Source organism: Cibotium barometz, chromosome 58, assembly GCF_041138505.1.
Source record: "Cibotium barometz isolate CiBa-2024 chromosome 58, ASM4113850v1, whole genome shotgun sequence".
NCBI lineage: Eukaryota > Viridiplantae > Streptophyta > Polypodiopsida > Cyatheales > Cibotiaceae > Cibotium > Cibotium barometz.
In genome coordinates this window covers 34,617,374-34,626,336 of record NC_141103.1, presented here as the reverse complement: position 1 = coordinate 34,626,336, position 8,963 = coordinate 34,617,374, and positions in this window count along the sequence as shown.

The window sequence follows — 8,963 nt, the reverse complement described above, 5'->3', positions numbered from 1 at the left end:
ATCCAATAAACACACATTTTTCAACTTTCGGATCTAGCTTAGTTCTCAGCTCATCTGGCACATGCACATATGCAATGCATCCAAAGACTTTCATATGAGACAAATCTGGTTTTTTGCCAGTAAACCTCTCCTCTGGAGTTACATCATGTATGGCTGCAGTTGGAGTCCTGTTCATGATGTATAGTGCTGTAGAAACAGCCTCAGCCCAATAGCAATACGGCATATTCTTCTCTTCCATCAATACTCGTGCAATCTCAGCAATGTGCCTGTTTTTCCGCTCAGCAACTCCATTTTGCTGCGGAGTGTATCTGCATGTAAACTGTCTCCGAATACCATTCTTCTTCAAAAATTTAGAGAACTCATTAGAGAAGTATTCTCCCCCTCCATCTGACCTTAGACACTTGACATATTTCCCTGTTTGCTTTTCAACCAAAACTCTGAAATTCTGAAAGTGAGTGAACACCTCACTCTTCTCTTTCATGAAATATACCCACAATTTCCTTGTGTGGTCATCAATGAAAGTCACATAATACCTGCAGCCTCCCATAGATATGGTCTTCGTAGGACCCCATACATCTGAATGCACAACATCTAGTGCATTTCTGCTCACATATCTGTTACGTGGAAACACATGCTTTGTTTGCTTCCCAAATTGGCATGCTTCACAAATTTTATGCATACCTTCCACTTTAAATTTTGGCAGCCCTGTCACAATTCCTTTTGTCTGCATAGACTTCAATCTCTGCACATTCACATGTCCAATTCTTTTATGCCATATGTCTGTGTCTGCAATAATTCATGAACCATTTGCAAACATCGCAGCACTCATTTCAGGCATGTGTACATTCAACGTAAACATTCTGCCCACTCTGTTGCCTTTTGCAACCAACCTGCACTTGTCTTTGAAATCTTCAACATAACACCCATCACGGTTAAACCGAACCTGCAAACCCTGCTCAATCATCTGGCCAACTAAAACCAGATTCTTTGTTATGTTCGGTACATGAAGTACGTCTGCAAGGTACTTCACTTTGCCATCCTGCATAGACAATGGCACATCTCCAACATGGGCAATTGGATGAGCAGTGTCATCCCCTGTTTCCACAAAACTTGGTCTTTCCAGGTTTTTCATCTCCTTGAACCACTCCCCATGACTCGTCATGTGGTTCGAAGCGCCTGAATCCACATACCATACATTATCTTTTTGTGTTGCATCAACATTTTCAGACATGGCATTCACGACATGCTGCATAACAAACAACCTTTCATTATCCTCATTATTTCTGCTTGAGGAGGATGCATAGTTGTTTTGCTGCACTTTTCCATTTTGCATGTCAGCTTGCTTCTTATAACATTCTGACTGTACATGTCCAGGCTTACCACAATAATAGCATTCACGTGCATCATTATATTGCCTTTGCCAATTTCCACGACCTCTTTGACTCCCCTTGCCTCTGAATTTGCCTCTTCCACCTGCGTGTTGTTGTTGTTGTTGTTGATTCTGGGACTGTTGTTGCTGCTGCTGTTGCTGGCCATAATTCTGATTACCTGTTCAGCCACCTCCTTGACCGCGTCCACAGCCTCCTCTACCTCGTCCTCTTCCTGAACTCGTGTAGAAGGCCTGTTGCTCTGAACTGTTTTTGCTTTGTGAAGACTGTTGGTCTTCACCCAAGCTCTTCTCTTCGATAATCAGCATAGACACCAAATCTGTAAAGTTGGGAATGTTTTCCCGAGTCTGAATGGACGTCTTCAACGCCTTGTATTATGGCCCGAGACCACGTAGACAGACTTCCACCTTGTCATCATCATCTACTGACACACCAATAGATGCAAGGGATTCCACAATACCCTAGTCATTCACAGACATGCTCTTTTTCTCCACAGTATGAAGTTCATTCTTCAACTGTATCTTACGTGCCTTGGTATTTGTTTCATAGAGCTTTACCAAGGTGTCCCACGCCTCCTTGGGAGACTTGGCATCCTGAATGTGCCCAATCATGATGTCCTGTATACTAGCCCACTTTCTTTATAACAACATAGGGCCCACAGTATCTGGGAGAGAGCTTCTTGTACTTCCCTAAAGATAAGGAACTTCTCTTTGGTCGTACTCGTATGAAGACCATATCTGATTCTTCAAACTCTCTCTCTGATCTCTTTTTATCTACATACTATTTTGCCTGTCTTGGGTTGCCTTTATATCTTTACAAATTGATTGCATTTGCTGGTCCATGTCATCAAGCATTTGTCTAGACATTTTGACTCTGATCAATGGGTCAGACCAAGTCAACGGTGTAAGACAATCTTGCCCATACAAAGCTTTGAAAGGACTCATCCCAATGCTTCGATGATAAGAAGCATTGTAAGCAAATTCGACCAGATGCAAACGAAGATTTTGACAAAGACAAGGAGCAAGATAAGGTATGTTTGTATGATTTTATGAGCACTCACTGTGGAAGTTGTGATGAAATATCAGATGATTCATTTTCTCCTAAAGACATGTCTAGCACACTAATGATAAATGCTTTTGGGATGGTGTGTATATTGATGAAGGTTACATGGATGTTATTGTAGATGTGTTTAAAGGTGTGATAGAAAAGACCATGTCTCTGGGAGGCTGCAGGTATTATGTGACATTTATTGATGACCACATAAGGAAAGTGTGGGTATGCAGATTTGGAAGTTATGAAATCAAAGCTAATGAATACAAGCAATTTCATTTGGACAGGCATAAAGGACAAAATTCACAAGGTGCTAACCAGGCCATGGGAAGCTTTTGTAGATAGAGAGCATACTGCAGAAATTGAAATGCTCAAGGCCCAGATAGCAACCTTACAAAATCAAAACCTAAAATATTAGTCAATTCATTCTCTTGTTAATATAGAACCTCTTCAGGTGGAGTTGCCATGTCAAACCACTTGGAAGAATCCCTTGGATTCCATCAAAGAGGACAAGGAGATTCATGAAGGGTTGTCAATAGAAAGCCAAAGATCCTTTAAATTTGTTTTTAGTTTTGTAGGTTTGAACAAAGTTGTTGAAGAACAAGATGATCTGGAAGTGGAAAGCTTGAAGATTACTGATGGTGACACAGTACCAGCCCAAAACAGAGGCCTTGTTTCTGATCCACATGCAGTAATGCTGGAGGAGGTGGTTCAAGAGATTGCTAAGATCGTATTCAGTTTAATCTAGATGGGAATGTAATTGATTGCTAGTTCAGAGTCTTACCTTTGGGAGTTTTTGACAGAATCCTTGGAATGGATTGGCTCCACAAAAATCAAGCTGACATTCACTATCACAATGGAACCATTTCCATCCCTGACATTCATGGGAACAAAGTTCAAGGAACTAGAGTTTTCGGATCCCCAAATCTACAATTAGTAAAAGCTTCTAAGTTACTAAAAGGACTTAGAAAGAAGCAGCTCATTTATGTTGTCAAAATGAATCCGGTGGACACAAAGTTAAAAGCTAAAGAACCAGAATGGTTAAGTGAGTATGATGATTTATTCCCAGCAGAGCTAACTGAGATGCCTCCGATTCGGGAAGTAGATCATGTGATAGAATTGACCCCCGGAGCTCAGCCTAGTAGCCCAACGCACGTACAAAATGCCAGTCCTTGAAGCCATTGAACTCAAGGAACAGATTAGGCCTATTAGAACAAGGGTTTGTAAGACCTAGTGTTTCACCTTAGGGAGCGCCAGTTCTCTTTCAAAAAAAGAAGGATGGAATGCTAAGACTCTATGTGGATTACAAAGGTCTCAATCAGCCTGACAGTTAAGAATAAGTATCCTGTCCCCATAATTGATGAGCTTCTGGACAGGTTAAGTGGAGCCCAGATCTTCACAAAGATAGATCTCAAATCAGGGTATTACCACATCAAGATTAATGAGCAAAATATCCCGAAGACAGCCATCAATACTCGATATGGGCACTATGAATTTACAATCATACCATTTGGATTGACAAATGCCCCACATTCAATCGCCTAATGCAGGAGATTCTCAGAGAATACTTGGATGATTTTGTTCTTGTTTTCTTTGATGATATTCTAATTTACTCAAAGAATGCAGCTGACCATGAAGCTCACGTCCGAAAAGTTTTTGAGATTCTAAGGAGGCACCAACTCTTTGCAAAAAAGAGCAAATGCACTTTCTCTGTCGACCATGTTGAAATACTTGGGCTTTCTAGTATCTAAAGATGAAATTTCTCCAGATTTTGCAAAAGTCCAAGTAGTCATAGATTGGCCGCCTGAACCAAAGACAGTGAAAGAAGTCAAAGGATTCTTGGGATTAACTGGTTGGTATAGAGATTTTATGCCTAAGTATGCTCTCATAGCTTCCCCCCTGACAAATCTTCTCAAGAAGAATACCCCGTTTCAATGGTCTGCCAGGTGTCAGAATGCTTTTGATAAGTTGAAGACCCGCCTTGGTAACCAATCCTGTTCTGAAGTTGCCAGATTTCTCTCTACCCTTTGAGGTAGTAACTGATGCCAGTGGTTTTGCCCTAGGAGGTGCGCTCATGCAAGAAGGTCATGCAGTGGTCTATGAATCCCAAAAACTCAGAACGCATTAGGGAAATTATGTTGTCCACGACCTAGAGCTACTTTTAGTAGTCTATGCCCTGAAGTTGTGGAGACATTACCTACTGGGTCAAAGATTCACTTTGATGACATATCATCAGAGCTTAAAGTGGATCTTCACTCAGAAATATCTCAACATGCACCAAAGAAGGTGGATGCAGACTTTGTGTAAGATTCCTCCTCAGCCTGAATAACAAATAAGCCTCTACTTCAATCCCTTGTAATCGTTCTATATTTCTGTTACAAGAAAATATTATTTTTTCTTGTTTGGCCTAGTGAGATAAAAATTTCTAGAGAGTGGTAAATTAATATTGGGATATTTTTGGATAAATAAATTTTACAAATATCAAAAAAATGTTTCCTTGAAACAAAAAATCAAAATAGATTTTCCAAGGTGCAATTGGAATTAATTAAAAATGATTTAGAAGACCTTAGCCTAAGGGCCAAGGATTTCTGAAAATTTTGGATTATGGTCCAATTAAGGTTCCTATGGACCAATAAGATTAATCCAAGTGTTGGGATAAGATAAATCCAAAGAATAAAAGAAAATACCCAAAAATGAGTAAACGCCCACATAAGATGAAGAGTTGACTGAGTACTAGATTTATTAGTTAAAAATTATGAAGTATTAATAAAAAATTATGAAGTATTAATAAAAAAATGAGATATTTTAGAGTAATCATTCATTTTTGACACATTGGTAAGGAGAAGGGGGCCCTTCAAGGAGGCGCCTATTTCACATGTGTGGATAAGTTTTAAACTCAAAAATAATAGGATATTTTTATCTCTCCTCCTAGATCAAACCAACTCAAAAAGGGAGCCAAACTGGTCCAAATCTTCTCCAAATTCAGCCAAACTGAAGCTGGAAAATTTTGGAACTCAGTTGGACTCAGTTAATGGCCTCCCTCACCTATAAATAGACCCTCATTCTTTTGTATTCTCATCTGTTGACTAAACTATGCCACGGTATTACTCTAAGATAAGCTTAGTTTCTATTATCCTCTAAAAATCCTCTACAAATTGAAGAGATTGGAGCTTCTCTCTCTCTTCAATCTTCCTTAGAATCTTCATCAACATACCAAACCAATTGATTGGTTGAGGGCCTCTACTTTGATTAAAGAATCAAGCAATCTAGGAGGTAAAATGTAGTTTATGGTCTTTTTTTTTAAATCTCCAAATGTTTCTCTCTTCTCAACCCCTCTCAAGCTTGAGAAGCATTCAATTGAATGGCTTTTTAATACAATTGAAGTTCTTTTATGAATTGTAGTGGATAAAACACATAAATTTTTATTTATGCTTAAATTATAATGTTTTTTTAAAGCATTTCTCTCTCCCTCCCAAAGAATGGTCATTCCTATGACCTATTCTATATTCAAATGAAGCTTCTCATGAAGCAATTCTCTAATCTAAAAGTAATTTCTATGCTTGTCAAATTGAGGCCAAATAAGTGGCTTTTTAATGCTTTTATGCTATTTAATTCATGAAAAAATTAGGAAATAAGTCCATAATTGGATATTGATCAAATTAATGGTTATTCTATCATATGATATTACTAAACTTTATGTTTTCAAAATTATTGAGAATTATCAGTAATAGCAACGGAGCTCTGGCAAAATTTCTAAAAAATTAACACATAAATCATTTTCATTCATAATATGAAAAGAGGACTTCCTACCATATTCTAGGATTAATCATCCTAGATTAATTGAATGATTCTCATTATAATCATGAAAATTTTAATTTTTATGTTTACGCATAAATAGTTAATTAGGAAAAAGAGAAATTTCTAGTAATTCACTTTTATGTTAAAAGAGTAATCCCCATGACAATGGAAATCCATGTATTTCAATGAAGTAAGAGAAAATTTGGGATGCTAAAATAATATATATTTTATTTAAAAATTAAAAAAATATTTTAGTTAAATTTATCTTTTTACATAGATAAATTTAAATGATGAAAGAGGAATTTCCACCATATTGGAATTCAAATATTTAAATGAGGAAAGTGTAACTCTGAGTGTAAAGGAATTAATGGATATTTTTATTTGAATTTTAAGAGAAAATTTAGTTAAATTTATCTTTTTGCATAGATAAGTTTAAATGATGAAAGAGGAATTTCCACCATATTCAAATATTTAAATGAGGAAAGTGTAATTCCTAGTGTAAAGGAATTAATGGAGATTTTTATTTGAATTTTAAGACAAAATTTAGTTAAATTTATCTTTTTGCATAGATAAGTTTAAATGATGATAGAGGAATTCCCACCATATTGGAATTCAAATATTTAAATGAGGATAGTGTAATTTCTAGTGTAAAGGAATTAATGGAGATTTTTATTTAAATTTTAAGAGAAAATTTAGTTAAATTTATCTCTTTACATAGATAAGTTTAAATGATGAAAGAGGAATTCCCACCATATTGGAATTCAAATATTTAATGAGAAAAGTAGAATTTTTAGCTTAATGGAATTAATGGATATTTTTATGTAATTTTTAAGAAGAATTTTAAATAGATTTAATTTATGGTAAAAGAGGAATTCCCATGATAATTGGATTGCACTCATTAAAATGAGAAAAAGAGGGATTTTCAAGTTTATTCAAAAAAAAATAGGTATGATATTTAGTTAAAAAGAATAATTTTTATGATAATTAAGAAAAGATGGATTTGAATTAAATTTTAATGTCAAAAGATGAATTTCCACCATAATTCTACCTAATGAATTAAGGTTGAGAAATAATGTGATAGAAGGAATATCTTTGGATATTTTAATTGGTAAAATCACTAAATAGATATTTACCCAAAACTAGATGTTTATCTGAAGGGAATCCTTGTAGAACTAAACCGAATGAATTTGGTCAGACTACGAGAGGGACAGACAGTAAACCTGCTTGTCCATCTCTCGATCTGAATCAAGTAAAACGTGACCAATTCCAGTTTCTAATCAACAAAGAATAGACTACCGAAACTAAACTAGTTTTTCCTGACGGAACTCACCAAGAATCTAGTTGGACAATCAGACTGAATGATGGGTAGATTACCTTGATGAGAGATCAAGGATCCTCATTATGAAACTGGGAATTATGGAAAAAGGGTTTTTGGAAACAATCTCAAATTGGAATTTTACTTGCATTGGAACCTCTATTTTTTTATACAAAGAACTATTTTACGCCAGAATGCTGGAGGAAGCATTTGGCTTATGTTTTTCTAAGAGGAGGTTCGTTTGGAAACAGCTGGCGGGGAGTTATCAAGGAACATCGCTCGCGCGGCAAAGCCTGCCAAGGTCTTGACCAACCTCGATACGGTTAAAATGGTGCACTTCCGGTATGATGGGAGAGGACCGACAAAGTGTCCCTGAGTGAAGTGCTAGGACACCTAAGGAGGATCCTAGAGGGTTCTGACCAGGTGATGCACAGGCTCGCCATTGCTAGGACACCCATGCATACGTCGAGGAAGATTTCGGATGGACTAAAAGGAAAGATTTTTGGGAACCAAATTTTGAGACTGAATCTCGTTAGTTGGCCAGCTGGTCTTCAACAGAAAGTCCAGAGAATATTATTGTAATACAATGGACTCAAAATTTTAGAAAATGATGATCATAAATATTATGATTTCTATTGAAGGATTTTTTTAAAGCCAATCGAATCTGTTATAAATGGTAATTTCATATTGGGTGTGTACATGGTATGCCTACCTTAATTTTTGCAAGAATCACCGGCTAGGAGACCTGGGAACTCTTTTCCTTGGTACCCAGGAAAAAATACAACCAAATCTTTATAAAAGAATCCCACCAATATAGTGGTCGGGTGGTTGGCTAACCCATGGGCCGGATGGATCGGAGGATTCCTGAGAAACAACTAGATACAATTAGTTACGTTAACTAGTTTAAATCCTGAGAAGACCTTGTTCTATGGGAGGGGATCAGCGGCTGTGCCTCCTAAATGAGGAAAAAAGCGTTGACTCCATGGAAAAGTGCAAGTCTCTTCTTGATCTGACTATGTGACTTCAGGTTCGATCAGATCAATTTAACTAGTTAAGACTTCAACTCGTTAGAGTAATTCCCCATTAGAAGATTTTTCCCATGGCGGAATCGCCCGTGCTGCCTTCCGGGCGAGGGGAGTCTTTCGGGCCCGGTCTCGGAGGGACCACCCGGGCTAGCCTCTCGTCCCGGACATCCGGCAAGCGAGGCCCTGAGTGTGGACCCCCCCCCGCGCAGGAGGCCAACACCGCTTTCACTGCGGCACAGCGCCATGGGACCTCACAACTGGTATCAAAGCTTTGTTGAAAGCTAATAAGGATAAACGAATTCTTATTATCAGAAATTGATACTAAAAAACTTAGAAAAAGCATTTTTCATAATGTATTTTCATTCTGCAAGTCTCATTAATAAAGAA